The following is a 21,204-nucleotide window of genomic DNA, read 5'->3' on the forward strand; positions in this document are numbered from 1 at the left end:
GTTGAAATTAGTTGAACTGTATGGAATACTCACTCATCAATCCCTGGCCAATCAAAATCAAGAAGGGGCGGGGCTTCTGATATCAACTTTATCAACAACAATGGTGGAGAAAGGAACCAGACTTTCTTTTTTAAGTATAATTCAAGGTCTAGAGTCACTGCTAATGCAACGACATGATACCTATTAGCTGTTTTTATTTTAGCTTTAAAATGCAACTGAATTTAAGTAAATGCCTTAATGGTCACTGCTAAGGGAAATAGAAGTGCAACAGGACAAGTTTTGCAAGCCAGCAACAGCAAAGGATGGAAGAACTCTACAATTCAGTTCATTTGCAATGCATAAAAAAATAATGCTGTTAGTGGACACAGACCCTTATAGCTATATTTATATATATTGACAATTTATTTTTATATTTTTTATTCTTAATAGTATTTTTGTGCAACTTTAAACCTTTGCAATTTTCCATCCTTTATTTTTAATTAATTTTATTATTAAAATTAGACTGGAAACAGAGGGTGTTAAAATGGGTTCTTAGGATAATTACAAAATCAATGCACCTAATGTGAAGTTTAAAACATCAAGTCAGGAGAACAACATTTAAAGATATTTAAGCTGCCATTTTTAACCCTCTGACTACACGCCGTTCTTGTTTGCAAAACCTGTGTAACTTCAGTCTTTTTCAAACCAATTTCTAAAACCCTCTGGCTGAGTGAAAAGAACACGGCACTCAAGGCTGAATACAAGGCTGCTTCTGTGAAGCGTTGACATTTCAGGAACTCAAGATCTCTCCCTGACAGGCCAGGAAGGAGAAAGACCTTGTAGATGTCGGCGGATGGTTCCTATAGAAGCCTTTTGTGCAGCTTAGGTACACACACACTTATGCACGGTGTTAAAATACACTATAACATCATCAGCGTAGTGTTGAATGCTCACTGTATTTTTAGGCACGGCTGTCATTAAACCTGTCTACTAAAATAAGGTTGCATGCAGCTAACTGACAGTTGTGGCTCCTTTAAAATCAGCAGGTGGATGAATTCATGCTGTGAAACTTTATTAGAGTGTAGATGTTTCCTGAAAGCTACCTTACAAACTTCATCCTCTATTATTTTTCCTATTCTTTTGTTCGGCTTTGATATAAATCCACCAGGGGAGCGAGGAATGTTGTACATCAGGAGATTACAGACATCACAGAGACTGGATTTTTAACGGCAGTGTATCCCTGCACGTGTGTGCGTGTGTTTGTGTGGGCGGATGGCAGCATGACTTGCAGAAGGTGGGCGTGTGTTTTTCGTACAGTAGCAGAGTCAATTTCAGGATGTGGCCAGTGCCGGCTCTCACCTGTTTTTTAAAGCTGCTTGCTGTATCTGGCAGATGATTCAGTGATCTCGCTTCCTCGCGGTTGGCTGCCATGGGATCCCCTTTGGCTGGCAGCAAGCTCAAGGACAGAGCTTGCCGTCAAAGCGTTTGGAAAACTTGAGCAGGATCCCCTACCTCCCTCCATTCTCCGTTCTGGTCTTGATTTTTTTTACCGGCTGACTCACACAGCCATCTTACATCCCCCCGTGAGCCGGCATCAACTTAAAATCAAGTCTCTCCTGCTCACTTCTCCAGGGTGTTATTGATGCGTTAGCGCGTGTGACCTTTAGCTGAGAGGTGTTAGTCAGCTACTGTACCTTCATATCACACCCTCACCTACATTGCCTAAGTCTCAATGGAGAACATGGAGCTATCTCATGACTTCACTTCTGTCAGGAGGGTTATTTAACCATCAAAAAACGTGGATTTAAGAGGTTATAAGTCAAACTAAACAGGACACATTGCTTCGTGTAGTGCCATGAATCAAGAAAGTGCTACTTTCTTCAGTTAGCTTGCTTCCTTATTGGCTAGCATTTCCTACCATGTGGCAATTAACACACTGCATGCTTAGCTGTCCACGACTTTCTTTCAAGCATATTCTTGGGATCGAAATCCCTCTCAAGACTTGGCTAACTTTTGTCAGAAGGTGTTTGATTGTAGTGTGTACCCCGCTTCATGTGGCGACGGTCCAGTCCCAGTCTAGTTATGGAATCAAAAAATGGCCATAATAAGCAACTACACCTTTTTTTAATGCATCACCAGTGACTAAATTCTATGGACAAGTTATATAAAATGGGTTTGCCAAATATGGCTTAGGTTAGGAGAGCTAGCACCACCAGATTTCAGTCCTCCTTATTGGTTAACGTCCAAAATTCATTGAAAATTCGAATGGCGCCCTCGCTGATTGTGTCTATCTCAGAGTTCAAATATTGAACAATCAGATAGACCTGTGTGTTCGAGCAGACATGCACTGATGCATTCATGTTTGCACTTGTGAGGCTGTCTGCATACATTTATTTCAGATCTATTATTACACACATCTCCTGGGACATCGTACGTGGGCTGTTGACACTTACACAAGGCCAATAAACTCTGCAAGAAGAAGCTTATACTGGCATGTTTGGTTCGTCGTTCATGATGGATCGTGTAAATGATCTGACACAAAAATAAAACTATGGATAAATTCCTTCTCTGTGTGTCTTTACACCCTCCTCCATCTTCGCCATAATTACATGAAGCGAAAGTAATGACACACTATTTCACGGGGAAAATAAATGAGATCCAAACAAGTGGCTGCTTCGGCTTGTTCCAGGGTGAATTAATGCTGATGCTGAACGTGATTACACTTATGAAATATACAGCAGACGAGGGAGATGAGTGGGTTTCTGGGTGAATTGCTGTTTGTGTGATGTGTATCTTGACTGGATTGATAATGCCTGCACTAGTGTGGAGATGGAGCGTTTGCAGAGGACCTGTGTGGGGGCGTGATAGCAATCAGCAGACCAAAAGTAGTCTGGGAGGTTGGCTGTTAACCTTTTCTTGGTGATCAATGCTACGAATGTTTTCATTACGGGTCTTGGGGGTGGAATTATTTGAGAGAGTGTTTGTTTAGAGCTAAAAACATGACAAATCTTGCTTCTAGCGAGCTATTAAACACTTGAAAATAACAAATTGAAGTCTAAATTATGACTTCTTTATAACGGAACAGTAAAAGTCCTCTAACACGTCTTTGAAGTCAAACAGGAGCTCACATCAGTGCAAACATGTGTTTTAATCTGCGTCGTGAACACATTTTGCCGTAAGGCTTTTGCTTCAGATATTTGCACAGAAATAAGTCGACAAGATTCAAACCTTGTGATCGCATTAGAAACTTCTGATGTTTAAAAGGAATCTCTAAACATCAGCCCATTTAGAGTTTTATTAAAAATGTATTATGTAAAGGCTGTAAGATATTCAGAAATAGTTGAGGCGTTGTACGGCTGCAACTATAAGCCCTTCATCTGGGGAGGTTATTGTGCATGAAATGAGAGGAGGGAGTAAAACAAGCCGGGGTGAATAGAAGAGAAAATTATCTGCCATACAGTGTAAAGGCCTGCCCTCCTACGCCTGTGTAATTTAACGCTGCCTCTGCAGGACACACTCTGCGGCCGTGTAATGTATAATGCTTTACATGCCGGGTCAGGGAGAGAGCGGCTAATGAGGATTTGAAAAGTAATTAATTTCCTTCTCTGCTGTGAGAGAAACAGCCATCAGTTTTGATGTTGATGTGTGCATGATTGAATGACTTTCTCTCACCTCCTGGTGTTTGATAATTAACTCCCACATGCAAAGTAGTAAATAAAGTGCACCCACATTGCTGCTTTTACTTACTTTGTTTTGTCCATTCTCTTCTGGACTGCGTGGGTGTGTGCATAATCTGCATTTTTCTAAAGACATTTTAATTCATCATAGCCAGAAAAACACAGATGTACCGAATAATTCTGATGGCTCTGTTCTACTCAGTTAGCAAGATGCCACAGAAAACTGTACAAACTGTACTAAAGGGCCTGGAACTGTAGTATGTTTGTAGTGTGAGTGTGATTGACTAATAATGTATCAGTAGGCAAAATCGAACACCCCAGCTTCCATCCCCATAAACAGAAATCAGCAAATAAGCCCTTCTAGTTAAATTAAATTTCAACCTTGGTTTCTCCTTCCTGTGAATACCTGAAGTACTGAAGTGTGAGTGAAGTCTCTATGTAACTCACTGTTAACAGTGAAACTGAGACCCACTACAAATAGTTGAATGTACTCTAAAATCAGTGTCTTTTTTGTGTTAGTACCCCTGTTTTAAGCCAGAGTGAAACCTCTTTGTGACTTACTATGTACACTGAAACTGAGACCCAACACAAGCAGTTGATTGGACACTAAAACCGGTTCCTTTTTTGTGTTCATACTGCTGGAGTAAGCCAGAGTGAAACCTCTGTAACCTACTACTTACAATGAAACTGAGACTCTACAAGAAACAGTTGATTAAACACCACTCCTGGAGATGTAGTGAACCAAGATTCTGGTGGCATTTTGTAGACATTTGGAGGGGTTGAATTTTGCTTTGAAGATGGGGGATCCTCCTCAGCGTAATCTTTGAACGAGTCAACTCATTTTAATTTCAATTTGTTATGCTCAGAACACATTAATTACACAGGAAGTACAAGTCTTAATTATTAAGAAAGGACTTCACAAATGTGTCTACTACAGAAATACAACACTTAACTAGAGGTGGAAAAGAAAGCTCACTTCACAGGCTACCTCGTTACCATTCTTTCTTCGTACGATCATTTAGAATACATTATGAAGCAGTTTTTCCACCTGGACCTGAAAACAGACACCGCTCCTCTTTCTGCTGTGTAGGGCAGGTTGGGGAAGTTAAAGAGAGAGAGAGTGATGAATCAAGCTGGGTAGAGAAAAATGCTTGCAAGGCAGTTGTCAAGCTGGCAGTAGGTAGGTTTACATTTCACCTGGTGTTCCATTCGAACCGCCTGAGGCTAGACCTAGTGACAGACTGAAATCGGCGCCTATAACGCTTTGCCTTTAGCAGGCCTGGAAGAACTGGAGAAAGAGAGACATAATGGACAACATTCAACATTGCGTCCTTTCAAAATAAAAGCCCATTTGTTATCAAAGCAGGAATGAAAGGAGAAGAAGACCAAAAAAAGCATTAAAATGACAGTTTTATCAAGCAGTCTCTTCTCAAAGCTTGAAAACAACTTTTCCCAGTCAAAGTTATATTCAAACTGGATTGTAAGCCTCGACAGTTGGCAGGATAAAGGACAAGAAATGGGCACAGAAGGTTGGTGTGATAGAAGAAAAAGCTCTTGTATTGATGTACAGTATGTTTTTGCTTAAGGCAGCAAAGAATAGGAAAGAGTTTTTGGGTAAACCACTGAAAGAAAAAGAAAAAAGGTCAGATTTTGATATAGAAAAATCCATGTGCCAAAACACTGTCATATCTCTGGCAAACAAAAACAACAGCTCAGTGTAAAAACAAAGGCGTTCTTCTTTTCACAGGACCTTTTAAACAAGAAGATCAGTGTGTGGGAGATAGTTTTTCGTCTTTCCACCTGCAGAAGGAATTCAACTCTTACAAAGTGAAGGATAAAGACGTTAGCTGAATACATGTGTTAGCATAAGAAGGATTAGCGTGTCCTGTGTGACTAGCGTATCACTTTGCAGATAATTAAGAGTCATTAAGACGTTTTTCTGCGGGCGCTTTTGTTCATTTTACGTTTCATTTCCCCCAAAGCGCAGGGTCGCCTTTGTCATTCAAGTGCTGTAACAAGACACTGCGAGGCCACGCTCTGTAGCTTTAAACATTCGGCTAATTTATAAGTCAGGAGGAACAATGTTAAATCCATCAGTGGTGCTGAAACCGAAGAGAAGAGTGCGAGAGTTCAGTAGTGGCCCTCGAATTTGTCACATACACTGACGCTTTGTTGGGAACAGTTGGAGACGTGCAACTATGCCCACACACACACCTACGCACTCTCTCTCTCTCTCTCTGCTTTGTTTTTTGTACTCTGAGGCAAGTCAGCGGCAGGAATACACTTCCACTCGCAGGAAAGACATTTATTATTTACAGTCATGCAGGAAAATAAGAAAAGCAGCTCTGTAAATGTGATGAAAACAAAAGATGAGACAAAGAGCCGGGTGTGTGATAATACCTTTTTCCTCTGAGTGAAATAGTGAATCAGAAGACGAGTTCAAGAGTGCAGCCGTCACTCCAAACTCGCCCTACATCTTGGGGAGCGTGGGGCTCAGTCGTCTGCTGGATCGTGTTTTTCTCCTGTACACGCGGGTAAACAGACAGCGGTGGCATCCACACGGGGAATAAGGAGGCTGTCGTGCTGCAACAGGGGATCACAAAACTGCACAATGAGCATCAGGGGAGGACTTTTAGGTTTACTAAAGAAGTCTTTATTGGCTGAGGTCGTAGACTTGTGTATTTCTTGTTCCCAATGCTCTCAATCCCATGTGACTCAGCCGAAAGAAATCCTGCTCCTGAGATTTCCCACCAGTGTGATATCCCCGTCTACATCTCACTCTATCATCTTCTTTGTGTGTGCCATTCACTTCATAGTTTGACATAAAATCGCTGTTATGCAGACGACACCCTCATAAATACGACTGCTACTGGATTTTTTACTCCATAGACAACACCGTCTCAAAGCACAAGGAGGTAGTTTAATGTCACTTTGTGTTTTTTGCAGCATGAAAGCGAAAAACTATTATTGGTACACTCTGTTTCTTCTTTAAACCTTGACAGCACACAAGACGTTTCTTCTTTAATCCCTAAAAATCTAAACTGTTGAGGCCGGAAAGCGTTTAAATCAAACACACAAGCCGGTGCTCAGGCAGGAATTTGCAAAAACAAATATTCAACGTAAGCAAAATGTCACAAATCCTCTTTTCTCTTTCCCTTTCCCTTGTCTGACTCACACACACACACACACACACACACACACATACACACACACTTTGAAGGCAGCGTGAGTGTTGCAGGTTCTGTCACCCCAATATGGCACACAGCACCTCTGAGGCTCTCACACATTCCCTTTGATGTCACCAATATGTCGACGATGGTCCAATCTCCGACACAGCCACATGTTCAAAGAGCTTCCTGCGCTGCACCTTACAAGCTAATGAGCCAAACACTCCAAACATCACTCCACTCCATGACATCATAAAAATTTACTTGGAAGAAGTTCATTTTAATATTTGCAAAGTTTATTGTCTTTATTCTTGAGTAAACTGTTTGTAAATGACGCTATCAGAAAAATAGTATGGACAATATTGTACTACTTTGGGACCATCCAATAACAATCAATTTTGGCATCCTTAAAGGCCCAGTTTGTATCTTTTTTTATAGTATAGATTAATATTTGTACTATCATTTTATTTTAATTAATGAAATATAAATGGATCACTGTTTTTTGTCATTCAATTCCTAAAAATCTTTAAAATATCTGTAGTTTACTCCTATCTTTAACAAATTGCTTGCCCTAATATAAGACCCCCCTCCTTTTAGGGAAATACTTTAATTGTAATACTAATAAGATAATAAATAATAAATGCAAACTCTTGTTTATATGAATTGAAAAACTAGTGTCCCAACTCTTATTTCGGGGGCCTGCAGCTCTGGCTATTTGCTATAATGCTGTACTACCTGGATGTAAACAAGCACAGATGACATATAGCATCTTGTAGCATGGCATGGTTTGGCAGTATTACAATTAAGCAATGTGTGGCTAAACTAGCATAAAAACCACTCCACTAGAGCAATATGTAACCAGCACAGGCATGTGGACATTAACCTACACATGGTGGTGCAAGCTCCACTAGTGGTAGCCTGACTCTGCAAACCAATTTGACATTATCTACCCACAGACTCTTGGACCATGTGTTGAATTTGGTCTGTTTTCTTGGCTTAGACAAGTCAGAACTCAAATGTCCTTTTAAAATAATACTAGATTAGTCGCTAATTGCTGTTTCTTTTAGAATTACATCTCACAGTTTCAGTGCATACTGGATCCAACTTGCTCTGGAGTTGACCTGAACTCAACCAAGAGCAAATTGACTGGTATTGGATTTAGTGGAGAGCTTTACTCCTCTGGGGTCTAAGTCTAGTTTTCCAGGTCTTTTCAGTGCCACAGTGAATTCCTTGGGAAAACAATGATATACAAAATAAACCCTAACTAAGAATGAGAGTAAAACAACTTTTATTGAAAGAGAAACAGAAGCACAGCTTTATACTTGATTATGCCCTACAAATGCCAGAGCTGCAGAGAACCCTGGCCTGTTTCAGTTGAACCCCAACTCCCAGAGGCTGAGGGTGGATTCAGACTTCCATACACAAAGTCTTCATGAAGCAACAAAGTTCACAGGACAGAGTCTGCTGGGAATTTGCTGCTAAGACACTGGCTAGCTTTACAGCAGGAAAAATATCAGAAATAATTGGCCATTAGTGTATTTTGGGGTAAAAGAAAATAATGAAACTTAGTTGTTTGTGTGCACATTGGTCTACATCTCTCCATATCTGTGTTTGTGTGTATGTTTGAGAAGTAGCATTGGAGAGTGACGTGCACAGTCATTACTACACAGCAGGTTACTGACAGGGCATTTGGCTCTCCTGCGGCGGGGCCTGCAAAAACGGCGCTCATTACGGCGTCTCAGTCTAGATCCAGGCCTGATTTGCTTGCCTTTGCGTGCCTTTTTTGGTTATCATCGAGTGCAGCAGACGGAGAATCAGCAGAACAAATCTCATTAAGGGGAAAAAGACAAACTTACTGTAGCTGCCGAGATCAAGCTCAAAGAGGTAAATATTGACAAAGCAAGGCGGCAAGGCGGCAAGGCCGAACTCAGCAGTACTGCTGATAGTTTGTTTGTGACCAGCAGTTTGTCTTTGTTCTCTTACATTCAAATTTGACTCACTGCAGCAGTGCTGAACACTGCACAGTCAGCCCACAGTCCTCTGTGTAGTCTGAATGTTTGTAGTTTCTCCAATTATTCTCACCACTGTAGTCAGAGGCTAGTTAAAACCATGATGTTGACAGCCGAACTGATAAAGGGTTTATTTTCCTTAATTAGACTTTGTGTGTTTTGCCGAGCTATGATCATGCTTGCCTTGTGTTTAATTCCCAAAGCCTTTTAGGAAGGGATTTAACCTCAACTAATCCCTTCCCCTCTTAGCTACTGTTGCTATGCTTGTTAAACTTTTTGTTAGAGCACAGCCACTACACCGTCTACAAGAAAGTCAATTTACCACATGAAAGTTAGGGTGATATTTGATCTGGTCTTTGATTCCACTCTGAAGTGAACAAAAACTACACTTTTGTAATGAAGTGTCCCATGCACACAGAAACCAAATCATGACCTGCCTAGTTAAAGGTTTAAGTTTAGGGCGAAGGTTGTAAGGACTTGTATCATTAAAAGGATAAGATTTCCTTAAAACATATCAGTTCAGTGATGTCAATTTAGAGGAGAAATAATAAGCTGAAAGACTGTTGGATAACCGCACTATTCTCCAAGACTGATATTGACTGAGTGGAGGTAGTTCACCTTTTCTTTTCTTTTTCATCTCCCACTACATCACTGCTGCTGTAGAAACAATAAAGCTGGGCTGACAGCCTCCCACTAACTGGGCAGTCAAACCAAAAGTGAGCTCTGACCTGAGGCTGTGTCTCACGTGGATCAGCTGTGATTTCCAGCAGCCAATCTGACTTGTGAAAATATACTCAGCAAAGGTTCACGGCTGTGTTTTCAAGCTGCTAGCACCAAAGACGAGACACACTTCCATATCAAAAAGCAGAGGTTTTTAATGGGTCTGAAACATCCTGCTGCATTTGTTGGTGTAAATGGCTTGGTGCATATTTTGGAGAGTCAGAATGTGTACAAGCTGATCCAAATTAACTGGCTTTTGCTCAAATGCTTGAAGGCCTTTTAATTCAGTTTGACTCAGAAGAAGCTTGAATTTCATACAAAGATGTTGTTGATGGCACCAACAGATTGCCAGAAATGCCAATGAGTCTGGCTCCAGCCTTCAACACTGCAGCAATCAGAACCAAATGGCACTCCCAAATTTGGTCCCAATTCCCCAACATATAGAAATGCACCTAATGTGGCTAAATTTGAAATTCTGGCCTTTCCCTTCTTGGTCCTCATATTCATTTCTCAGTTTCAATGTAGGACATTTAAAGACAGGACAACACGTATTTTTCAACTCACCCTCTCTTACTGTCGGCCATGCTCCCATCATATAATTACATCTAATTTCACATCGGGAACAGACAGGCTTGATCGTCCTCCATAATTGGTCCCACATTAGAAACCATAATTACCACTCTGGCCACATGATGATATGTTTTGGATCATCATTGTCAGTCGGGTTTGGCTGGAAATGTCCAACCACTGTTGTTGTGTCTTTCCATGTTTTCGTGCTTGGGTTTATTGTGTGATTGTAGATGTGGGGAAGTGGGTAGATACTTGTTTGCTATATTTAAGACTAGGAAGTGTAAATGTACATCAAATCAATATTTCCAATATGCATAACCACCTGTTCGCTGTTATCCACAAAAAGCAGGTGATAACTGTCAAAACAACACATAAGCTATGAGCCATTTCTACAAACACCACTCTATCTGCGTTCATGAGCAACAGTTGCACTTATCTTCCATTTAAATGTAGCTTATCTGAACTGCACACCAGCACCAGAGAAGGAGTTACAGAGGGCTGAGGTTCTTACTCCCCCCCCTTGATTGTTTCTGTCACTGTTGAAAGAGTAAATGAACTAGTGTGGACTGTACAACTGCTTCAATTTGTTCAAGTTTAAGTGAACTGTATAGGGAGACCTGAAAATAAACAGAACCTCAGAGCCGGTGTTTATCAGGCAATCTGGGAATCCCCCAGGAAAGGCACTGAAAGTCAAACTAGGACTGAAAAACAGCTCAGAGAAAGGCTGAGAGACATGAGTATGGGCACTCAGAGTCAGATCGCCTTACATCTAAATGGAGCTAACCTGATTTCTGAGTAGCATAAAAAAAAGTACATGTTTTTTTAACTAGCTAAGCACTTTTTCCTTCTGGCATATCTTTCAGGTCTTGCTGGCGGAACGACTCCAGCTCTGGTGTACCCTCCTGTCTCGTTGAGCACTCAACCTTTTTGACGTCCATCCACCAACATCCAAAGATCTTCAAGTCAATTTGAGGGACTGCTGTGGCCATTCCAAAACTTTGGTCCATCACTAATAGATTAATTTAAAGGTATGTTGAAGAATGTTCTTGATATTTGTTCGTATTTGTACTCGGATAGGAAGTCTGTGTCAATAGCTGCCACCCAACCCCAGACGTAATGGATCCAAACAACCACCTTCCAAAATTTGGGACCAAAAGTTATGCCTGATTCCTCGCTTCTGACTAAAGTAGGCAAAGTCCAGATTTCTTAATGCTTCTAGAGATCATTGCGCCAGATTTTCCCGTAGTGTGAGGTATGTTGAGAGCGACTTTACTCCACGAATCTGCTTGGAAGATGATTTGGGCCATGCTAGTTTGAGATTTTAAACATTAAACATGTTCAGCCATTACGATCAGATATCTTTTTGCATCGATGGAGTCCCATGGATAGCCAAGCAAGCGTTCCATGGATTGGCAATTGGCAATTTGAGAGGTCAGTATGTTTGGCTGGAGCATCAGTATTGAGTTAGCTCTGTTATGTTCCATCACAAACCATGCCAGTTACAAAATGTTTTAACTTTCCATTTACTACATATCTGCCTAAACACAACATCCTTCAAATTTGCATATCAAGTTTTGACTTTCGTCCAGTTTTTTTCAAGCGAAACAGTCCGTTTAAAAACCTTCTCCGCCTTCTGCTGCAGCACTCTCCCAGCTGCGTTCTCTCCACCATCAGGTTGGAGGAATTCTAAAATGCTTTGGCAGCTTCTTCACGTAGCCTGCCTTAGCTGGAGGAAAATGCAGAATCCTTCGATCAATAAAACTTGAGCACAAAGGTCAGAAACATTCTTAAGCTCTATTTAAGGTTTCCACTGAGGGGGAAAAAAAAAAAAGTGAAGGCCAAACATTTTAAAACTCCTCATTGGTCACACGGAAGTTCATTCGCCTCCACGCCGGTTAAACCCTTGGTTTTGACACATTGATTAGCCGATGCGTTTTCTCATAGACCCCTATTTGACCTGAATTTGGCTCCTGCTGAGCACTGCTTTGAGAGGAAAAAAATCATCACTTTTTCACTGATTTATTCCAGTTATTAAACAGTGTGTGATGACCAAGACAGAAAATAAGCTTGCCTATTCGCCCATGGAGAACAACTTACAGGAAGAGCAGGTTCCCAATAACACTGGAGTGGTTTTGGTTAATGATGCTCAATTCCAGCTAATATCCAAACGGTAGCTTCCCTCCCTGAAAATTCAAGTCTTTTTAATCCTTCCACATTTATCCTCCATTTGTTGTCTTACCTCTTATGTAATATTTCCACTTCACCCACATTCAGTACTAAAATGTACCAATATTGAACATATTCTCAGCACATGTTTAAAAAACCTTGCTTTCACTCTTGTGTTCTCCACATCGCCACCGTATCTCGTCCTTGTTTGCGGCTCCGTCGACCTGATTTCCCACATGGGGATCATTAAAGTTTCATCTTATCTCCAATCTGGAAGCAGAGACAGGAGACAAAGCAAGACAACAAGAGCTGAGAACCGGTGGTGGATATCAGAAGTGTTAATCGCACCCTCCTGGTGTCCCTGACTGCACCATCTGACACGGCAGGCGAGCGTAAGCCGCTCTCTTCATTTAGAGAGAAACTTCAAAAGAGAGAATTACAGACCTGTGAACGACTGTTTTGACCTCTCCGTGCTGGCAGGGAATAAATCTCTAAACTTCAAAAGCTGTATTCTCAAGAGCTAGATCTTTAGCCTTGTGTTCATTACCAAACCTGCTGTGAATCAAAATGACCCAAAAACACTGAAGAATTCAAATTGAAATAACTACAACTCTCTTTTTTCACTGCCTTTCATCAATACTTCATTTTGACCTGCAGATATGACAGTTTGGCTGTCCTTGGTTGTTTATTTTATACCAGTAGCTCAAAATACCTGCTTTTGGCTTATCTATCTATGCAAATGTAAACTCAATTTTAAAACTCCATCACCTAAACAACCGGGATGCTGCTCAACAATTTGGGGTCTCCTTTGTTGTATTTTCCATATCATGATGCACCAAATGTGACAACTCTGGACTGCAGGGGGGCAAGTTTAGCAGCTGGACTCTTCTACTGCTGAGCCATGCTGTTGTAATACAGCATACTTCAGAGTGGTATTGGAATATGCAAGGTCAGTATTAGTGGTGCCTTCCCAGGTGTGTAAGCCACTCATGCCATTGGCACATATGCATCCCCATACCATCACAGATGCTGGTTTTGAACCATGCGCTGACAGAAAGCAGGGTGGTCCCTCTCCTTTTTAAGAGCTGAGGATGAGGTGTCCATGTTTTTCAAAAAGACTGTCTGGATCATGTTTATGTATGGTTTCCTCTTTGCATAGTACAGTTCTAACTTATGCAGTGACAAACTGGTGGTTTTTGAGCCCATGCAGTAATTTCCACTACAGAGTCATGTCTGTTTTTAAAGCAGTGCCGCCTGAGGGCCCAAAGATCACAGCCATACATACATAAAGTTCTACTGTACTGTACTGTACTCCATATAACTGCTCTTTAAGCAGTAATCTTCATAATCCCTAATGGTAGTCTATTAAATATGCAGATTTTTTGCAATTTATCTTAGAAGCCCCATCTATCTTTTAAAACGCTTTCACGGCGTAGACTATTTCATTCTCAAATTAACCATCTGCTCATACTGCGCTGTGCTGCACTGTGCAGCTGATGCTGAGAGGAGTCTGCAGGCTGACTCAGTGGGGAATTGCTCTGTTGGGGGCTGACACTCTGTGCCATAGATCTATCATTAATTCAAACTGCTGCCTTCTGCATATTTAGCGACCCTGCACTCCATTTGCTCTCATAACTTAAACACATCATATATGCAGGGATGTGACTAACCATGTTCCTTCTGCTCCACGTAAAGATGTTATTATGACCAAAACTGGGGCGGAGCACCTTCATTTGCTTGTTAAGGTCATGATTTATCAATGCTGTCCACACTGTACACACTCTTTCTATGAATATTTGACAAGCAATGGTATCAAAGTTATGGGATCAAAGGTTAACATAGTTCAATTTTTGGTTGGTAACTACAGTCTTTATATCCTTATTTATTTGTATTTTTTTAGCATAACTTTTTGGGGACTTTTTTGCCTTATTGACAGGACAAATGCAAGAAACTTTATCAGTTCAACAAAAGCAGAGGCCTACTGAAAATGTTAAGACTTTATATAATCAAAATGTGTTGACAGATAAAAATTGCGCACAACACAACACAATTTTTAGCCCAACTGTAAACATGTTTAATTCGACTGTAATGTTAGGTATTTTAACATAAGCCTCTATGGGGTTTTGCTCACTTTTGGAGCCAGCCCCAAGTGGCAATTTGGGGAATTGCAGTATTTTGGACTTTTAAGTCTGCTTCATTTTAAAGCCCAAGAAGTAACTACTTGATTGTTTTGAGTGCAAAAACCCACAGTGTTATACTTTCCCGACACTCTACCATACTTTTATGGTACTAAGTGTTAACTTCTATCTCCTGTCCTTGGTTTAATCCATTTCTGTTGGTGTCTTCAACCCTCCATTGGACGGTTTTCTTGCCGCAGTGAACAGACTGATGTTAAATATCTGAGACACCCCTCTTCAGATTCAAAGGAATGGATGCAGTCCTCAATAGACTGTTTCTCATAGCTGTGCTCTGGCTGTAATTAAAGTGTACTCCAGAAGTTTTATGGTTTCTGGTGTTTATTGTGATGACAATTAAAATCTGGTCCAGCAACTTGGCACCAGCAAAGAATGACCTTTGTTGAGGAGTCAGAAGCACTCCTGCATGATAATCAGAGGAATGTTTAAATCATGAAGTTTGTTAAATCTTTGTTGTTTCTGAGACCTTAAGTCTCAAGACTGGAACTGGGGTACATCCTCTTTGATGGAATCTACATATTCAGAACCAAAATGTACAACACTATCCAGACACAAAGAAAAGGTTTGGAAGATTCTGGGCTCACTCTCACACACTGTCTCCAAATAAAATACTCAGTTCAAGAGTTAGACAATAAAAACTTCATTTACAAGACCTCCAAAAGTTGCCTCGTGGTTTTAAATCACGTTATATGTTGTCTTTACGGTTATTCAGAATTCAAAGGAATCCCGACCAAAACTTTAATCCGCTGCCTCAGAAATGTTTTCCCTGAGCTTGCCGTACCAGAATTTATTGGATTACATGTTCCGGGAGATATTGAGTGTCTGGCGCTGCTGCTCACTTATCATCAGGTTGAGAAGAATGAGCTGTGTGAGTTCAGTCTACGGTTTACTCTGTAATACACGAGGATAACATGATTCTCTAAAGCTAGAAGTCTCTCAATAATTAAAAAAAACGTCTGTATCCGGTTATAACGTCTCTCTCTTTCTGTCTTCTTGCCCCTTCTAGTGCGAGCGTTACATAATCTAAAACACATCCTCCTTACCCGCCAGTGGGAAGATGGATAACTCAGAGTAGCGCTCTTAGATGTATCACCTGATACAGCTGATGTACGGCCCCATAAAGTCTGCTAAGACAACACGGAGGGGGGAGTGAGAAACAAATGTGCAGCATAGCAACGGCAGCTTTAAACAGATAGCAGGTTCCTGACTCCCAGCTGTAAAGCTGACAGGCAACACACACACACACACACAGTCCGCCTCCCATCGTGAATCAAAAGAGGGACGCGATAAAGTGCTCGCAGACGCCTTCAGCTGCCAAACATTTCACTTTTACACTCTCATGATTCCCATTCATTATTATATTCGCTGAAGTGAAATGACAAATGTTCTGTACTCGACTGAAAAGGTCAGGCGTTGTTTACATCCTGACATCAGGTACTACTTCACACGGTATCTCAGCCTAACAGGGATTCTTTCGTCAGTACGTGGCTTTGACATCAAGAGAGACCTGAGAGTTGATTAAATTCGTACAAGAGCGGAATAAGATGTCACACATGAAGCAGAAATCATACCGACATAGTTTTAAACCTTGCTGCAAACCTCAGTAGTCTGTGAGCAAATCTTGGCTAAGTCAGAACTTGTTTGTTATGAGGCTTTTGATAACTGTTAGCCACTCTTTAAATACTCACATGTATTTGATCAGAAAGGTTCAGCAACACCACATTTTTCTGTAGTCACTCTCACAAAAGGGCCTATGCATCAAGTTTGCTGCAACCTGCACAGAACAACAATAAAGTGACACCAGCGTAATGTGCCATGCTTATCAAGAGACATGAAGGTTATGCTACATTAGCTTGACTGTGGTCCCCTCTGGGTGGGAAGTGGGTCTTTACCCCATGTGAAGGAGTTGTAGTATCTCAGGTTTTTGTTCATGAGTGAGGGTAAAATGGAACAGGAATTTTCACAGATGTGTCGTTGCAGCTGCAATAGCAATGCAGACGTTGTGCTGGACCGTTGTAGTTAAGAAGGAGCTGAGCCTGAAGGCTGATCAATCAATGTCCCGACCCTCACTCATGGTCATGAGCTAAGGGTAGTGACCATCAGTCAATGAGAGTGGCTCGGCCTTAGAGATAGGTTACAGAGCTTGGACTTCCACTGGGAGCTCAGAGTATAGCCGCTAGTCCTTTGCATTGAAATAAGCCCCTTGAGGTGGCTTGGCCATCTGATAGGGATGCTTCCTTGGCGCCTCCCTGTAGAGGTGTTCCAAGAGTGTCCAACTTGGAAGACCACATCATATTTTGCGGTACATTTCACGTGAAAGTAGGACTTGCTTTATGTTAGTGTTAACTTTATGGGTAAGGGCCAAAAGCTTCTTTGGTTCCAGCTCATTTTTCTTCTTGTAAATTTCCACTGGGAATACCATGGGGCAGATCTTTCAAAGAATCTGGTCGCAGTCATGTAATTTCTGAGCCTTATGGACTCCAAGTGTTTGCAGAATCTCAGTCTATGACGTCTTAAAATGCAAGAAGCGTCTTTGGTCTTGGAACAGTCTTTTCAAAGTCTTCTCACACTTGGTAGGCATCAATAGTTAATAAGACAATTCACACAGATCACTCAAAAAGACATATTTCTACCCCTCAGCTTATAACTGTCTTTGGAGCCGTGGCTCTCTTTGACGGAGTGGAGTTATATTAAATTGGATGATGCAACACTGCTAGTTAGCTACATTTTGGCTTTGTGAATGCTGTTTAAACTAGATCTTCAAAGTCCTCAGTTGAGGAGTGAGGGTCTCTTACTTTCAGTTTGTGGTGGGGTTCATTCATTGAGGTGTGTTGTACTTGAAAGCAGAGTTGGTATGAGCATCTCTTAAGGCTAACCCATTCTGTGACTTGGTGTCTGTAATGTTTAACATCTTTGCCACAAAAAGACCTTTGAGGAAAATGTACTTACGCTGATGACACCTTGATGTTGGAGTACCAAAAAACGTCCACATTTCACGCCTCACCCTCTTTTCTTCATTCAAGCTCATCTAATGTATAGAGGGGGAAAGATTCATCTTTATTCTCACAGCTCACACTTACAAATGAGTGAAAACAGCAGCCCTCCTTTTCATCAAACATCCATCAAGCTCGAATGCAGAGCGCCAATCCTCTGTGAACAACCTTTATGATTCACACTGAGATCTATTAATTCCTGCTTAATTAAATGGAATTACAACGAGCACCGTAGCAAATAGCATTGAGCCTAATTAAACTGATACAAAGATGATCTGTAAACTCTTCGCAGTGACTATGGGTGCTTTAATTAGCCATTTAATGGAAGCTACTATGCAGGCATGGTTATTGAATGGTAACAAATGAAACCCCACAGTATTAAGTGTTAGTCACTATTGTCTTTATTGTTGGAGTGCGACGCTCAGAAATACGAGACCCAATTAACTAGTTGATAAATTGAACTCGTATTTTATGACTTTAACAGACTGTTTGATTTGTATTATGCGTACAGGCTTCATCTGAATAATGCAGTAGCCCTGTTTTTCAACACCATTTGTAATCTCATACAGACTTTTCTTTGAAGGAGTACATTCTAGGAGAACAGTGTAGCCTCCAACATGTACATATTACATTTTTACATCATTGTTTGCAGTTCAAAGAACCAAAGATGTGGTTTTGCATGTTTTTAAAGCCTCCAATAGAGCGAGAGCCTGCAGCTGTATTCTAGTTTTTGTAATATTGAGGTCATGGGTTTAAATTGTGGAAACAAAATGATAAAGAGATGAAACCATAGTGGTGTTCTGCTCTTCCTGAAACAGATAAATTCACTGAACTAGGATTCTGCTGTACTCTTGTATAAACTAAAACACTACAACATTCTGAGTGTCTTCATCTCTGAGGTCAGCAGAACTACCTTACAGCTATTACAACTAAATGTCAACATTTTTTAAATCTGTGTCCAAAATTTAGACTACTCGCATCCAGTGTTAAGAAATGGAGCCAATGAGGAAAAACTGCAGTTCAATTACTGTCCACTTGAGGCTAGCCCCAAAAGAACCTCCAAAAACTACTTTTTGATACTTAGGCCCAATTAGGGGCGTGGCCTAGTTGACTAACAGGTGGGCATGTAGTAGCTGTTTGCCTGGTGGCAAGGCTATGGCCTCAGCTCCACCTTTTGATCATTGGGTGTCTTGAAGCCTTTCCAGAAACCTCCAAAAGAAAACCATTAGGATAATTAGGCACAATTAGGGGCGTGGCTAAGTTGACGGACAGGTTGGCACATAGTAGCTGTTTACCTTTAACTTTTTGTCGGCCTCTAGCTTAAAGAAAAGTTAGCGAGTGTCAAGATTTCCAATATGACGCCATTGTTAGGTTTCATGATGCCTCCTCAGAAACCAATGGTGGAAGTCTAAGCTTCAGTATATGCATACAAAATATATATATACAGTACACAATTTAAACTTTAAAATTCAGTTACTTTGATGGAACTTTGGATGGGCTAAAGGTGACACCAATGCAGGAGTGCAAAGGTTTGAGGTTTGCTAGCTGACTCTGATTGCATACAAGATTAACTCAACTAATGAACCTCTAAGGAGTGTGGAAACTTGTTTAAAAAGCACAGCTCCACTTGCATGAATTGAAAAATGCTGTTATCTGTAAGCACATCAGATTTATTGAGCAGATTGCAGAAAATCTCAAATAAAATCTTTTGATATCAGTCAATCCCCAAAAGAAGGGAAATCGACCTGTTTCCTTATGCACTGCAAGAGCTTTCACTTTATTGACTTGTATTCACAGAGAAGAGAAGATATGCCATAAAGCCAGTCCCATTTTGTTTATTACAACACATCTATCTCCCTTTCATTCTTTCTTTTTCTCACCTGAAAACAAACCTGAAACAAACATCAAGCAGTGACAGAAATCAATCGTAAAAAGCATCTCATAGAGGCCCAAAGTTCAAAACTCCAGGAAGCTCTGATCCCAGCAGCTCTCAGACCTCCTCCTTTCAAGGACAGACAGAAAGAAGCTTACAGCAAAGAGGGGGGATCTGTTCATAACTATGTTTATATACTGAAGGGGAGTGAAATGATGCTCACAGCCCAACCGTGCCTCCTGACCTCAGCAGACAAAAGTTTGAATATGAGCAAAAAGTTAAATTAACACTTTGAATTCAACCTTTTTCTAAGTACTCGCCAAAGTAATCTTTTTCTACAGTGTCAAATCAGGACAGTTTTTGTCGTCAGGGAAACTGATTTACTTCTTTTGGCCCCATTTAAATGGATGCATGATTTCCAACACAGTCAGGGAGGGAGGATGTCTTTGTAGTCTCTTTTTGTGGACTTTATGACTCCTGCTTTCCTCATCTTCACTTACTTTATCAGAGAGAGAGAGAGAGAGAGAGAGAGAGAAAGAGGAGTACACTGTGCTGGCAGTGAAGCTAGGAAACAGTGGATTAAAGGCAATGATCACAGACTTGATTTTTCTTTAAATATTTTGCCAGAGAAAAGGTGCTTTTGTTTGCACTTTTTAGTCTCTTCTGGCATTAACCACTGAAAACAATAATGCTAAAAATCAACAGACCATATATATTTTTTATTAATGAGGTTGTACTTCACAGCTGCGAGGTCCATTTAGAATGAAAGTTTGAATTCAACTATCAGCACAAGTTTGTCTGTATTAAAGTAAGATACATAAAAAAGAAGTTGCAAAAAAGTAAAGCCAAACAAAGTTAAACTTTTTATACAATTTAAAGGAGTTAATTAAATGGTCAATATTAGCAACTGCTATCATGTTGTATTTAAACATAATATCAAAACAAGCAGCATTAACAATACAATTGTACTGTATGGCATTGCACCGCATAGCACCGTATAGCATCTAAATGAATAGCATCACAACGCACCACATTGCACCATATTGCATTGCATCACATGACATTATTTCGTATTGCATCGTATTGTATTGGTTGTATTATATAATAAAGTATGGTGTCTTAATTTTCCTTCACCTTTGAGTACAGCTTTAAATTTCAACAATCAGAGATGCCTCCTGTTGTGCCAATAAAAACTGACCTTTTTATCTCTTGTGACAATTAACTGAACTTATTTAATGCATAAGGAGAAAAAATGTGACATTCACATTTCTTAGCTGCTGAAAGAGATTTATACTTTCTTCTTTACAAACTTATTTTGAAGTCTGATTCGACTCCTGGTCGACCTGAGTTGGGGTCATCACGCTGCAGCTACAGCCTCATGCTGAAAGAGGCTCAGTGTGCCTGCACAGAGCCGATCGGTGTGAGCATTGAGTCTGAATGATTCACAGTAGATAAAGAAAGTGGAAAAATGAGTTGTGGATTATCTCGTTTGGAGATTCCTGGTCAAATCAGTCCGTGTTATCTCGCCACCAGCGCAGGCCGCACTCTGTTATTGATCCCAGATGATTCCACATTTACTGTCTAACTAAAAGAGAAATGGACTCATCAGAGATTCTGTGAGAAGTCGCTGTAGTTTCATCTGTCACTGTGCCCCTCCAGTGAAGCCCCATCAACCACCTCTTCTTTTCTTTTCTTTTTTTTTGGTGGGGACTACACCCAAGTGAGTTCTACAAGGAGCCGAATAATCCTGCTTTGATGGAGGCTATTTTGTAGTTGGTCAAGGACAGCCTGGAAGATGAGAGGAAGGTGTCAGGGGGGAGAGAGTGGGAAAAACATGTAGGCAGTGGAGAAATGA

At 40.7% G+C, this 21,204-nt stretch overlaps 1 protein-coding gene across 3 annotated transcripts in view; it reads left to right on the forward strand.

Moving 5' to 3' along the window:
- The window catches only part of LOC117808206 (beta-1,3-galactosyltransferase 1-like), a 99,327-nt gene that overhangs the window by 58,224 nt on the left and 19,899 nt on the right, over window positions 1–21,204 (forward strand). For all 3 annotated transcript variants that reach the window (XM_034677789.1, XM_034677788.1, XM_034677790.1), the window contains exon 4: window positions 10,986–11,150. The gene's annotated coding sequence lies outside the window, so the exon portion shown is untranslated. The remainder of the gene's footprint in view (window positions 1–10,985; window positions 11,151–21,204) is intronic.

Source organism: Notolabrus celidotus, chromosome 24, assembly GCF_009762535.1.
Source record: "Notolabrus celidotus isolate fNotCel1 chromosome 24, fNotCel1.pri, whole genome shotgun sequence".
In the NCBI taxonomy this organism is placed as follows: domain Eukaryota; kingdom Metazoa; phylum Chordata; class Actinopteri; order Labriformes; family Labridae; genus Notolabrus; species Notolabrus celidotus.